We start from the raw sequence: 1,694 nt of genomic DNA on the forward strand, positions 1-1,694 counted from the left end.
GAGAGATCCACAAAGAATTCGAAAACAAATCCAATTTTGAAAAACTCCCATATCTACTGGGTGAAATTCCACAGTGTGCCATCAGAGCAGCAAGATTTGTGACCTGTTGCCACGAGAAAAGGGCAACCAGTGAGGAACAAACACCATTGTAAATACAACCCATATCTATGCTTATTTATTTTATCTTGTGTACTTTACCATTTGTATATTGTAAAAACACTGTATATATATATATATATATATATATAATATGACATTTGTAATGTCTTTATTGTTTTGAAACTTCTGTATTTACCTTATTTGCTTTGGCAATGTTAACACATGTTTCCCATGCCAATAAAGCCCCTTGAATTGAATTGAATTGAATTGAGAGAGAGAGAGAGAGACAGAGAGAGAGAGAGAGACAGAGAGAGAGAGAGAGGTAAATATATATAGAGAGATATAAAGATGGAGAGAAGCAGGAAGAAAGAAAGATAGAAGCAGAGATTCCTTCTGATTCTTACTGACAATGCTCTCCTCTCCTGCTTACCAATGAGAAAGAGAAGAAGAGAGGAAACACAGTTGAGAAAGGGTTAGGGTGAGGGTGAGGGTGAGGGTTAGGGTTAGGGTGAGGGTTAGGGTGAGGGTGAGGGTTAGGGTTAGGGTGAGGGTTAGGGTGAGGGTGAGGGTTAGAGGGTTAGGGTTAGGGTGAGGGTTAGGGTGAGGGTGAGGGTTAGAGGGTGAGGGTTAGGGTGAGGGTGAGGGTTAGAGGGTGAGGGTGAGGGTTAGAGGGTGAGGGTTAGGGTTAGGGTGAGGGTTAGGGTGAGGGTGAGGGTTAGGGTGAGGGTTAGGGTGAGGGTTAGGGTGAGGGTTAGAGGGTGAGGGTTAGGGGGGGTGAGGGTTAGGGTGAGGGTTAGGGTTAGGGTTAGGGTGAGGGTTAGGGTGAGGGTTAGGGTGAGGGTTAGGGTGAGGATTAGGGTTAGGGTGAGGGTTAGGGTGAGGGTGAGGGTTAGGGTGAGGGTTAGGGTGAGGGTGAGGGTGAGGGTTAGGGTGAGGGTGAGGGTTAGAAATGAAAACGTGTAGAAGGAAGAAGGAATTCCAATTTGCTCTGTTTTATGATTGATTCTTTCCAGTGTGTCAATCATTCTCTTGATTTGATCGGGCCTAAATGTGCTGCTGTCCAGGGGCTCTGTGGGGTTTGTTAGTGTTTGTGTTTGTGAACAGAGTCCCAGAACTAGCTGGCTGAAGGGACTCTTCTCCAGGTTAATCTCTCTATAGGTGAGAGCTTTGTGGTGGAATGTGTGGGCATCGCTTCCTTTTAGGTGGTCGTAGAGCTTGACAGCTATCAACACAACAAGCCTTTTTGGGTTGGAGGGTTTGTATTTTGTCCTGTTGCTCATTCAATGTAATTGGAGAATCCAGTGGGTTCTGGTAGTCTTCAATAGCTAATTCTAAATTTAGTAAATTATCATGTATACGTTTTCGTTATTGGTTCTTTGATATATGGCCGTAAAGGTTGGAAAAGTGGTTTATCTATACATCTTCATTTTGGATAGGTGGCTCTTCGTGGTGTTATTGTTTAGTGTGTTAAAATTTTCACAGAAGTGATTTGATTCTATGGATTCTTTAATCACATATATCTGTTTTCTAATGTGCTGTTTCTTTATTGTTTTAGTGTTTCACCGTGGTTTTCTGAGTCTAGTGTTTTTGGTTGG

The sequence above is a fragment of the Oncorhynchus masou genome, chromosome 13, assembly GCF_036934945.1.
Source record: "Oncorhynchus masou masou isolate Uvic2021 chromosome 13, UVic_Omas_1.1, whole genome shotgun sequence".
Taxonomy (NCBI): Eukaryota; Metazoa; Chordata; class Actinopteri; order Salmoniformes; family Salmonidae; genus Oncorhynchus; species Oncorhynchus masou.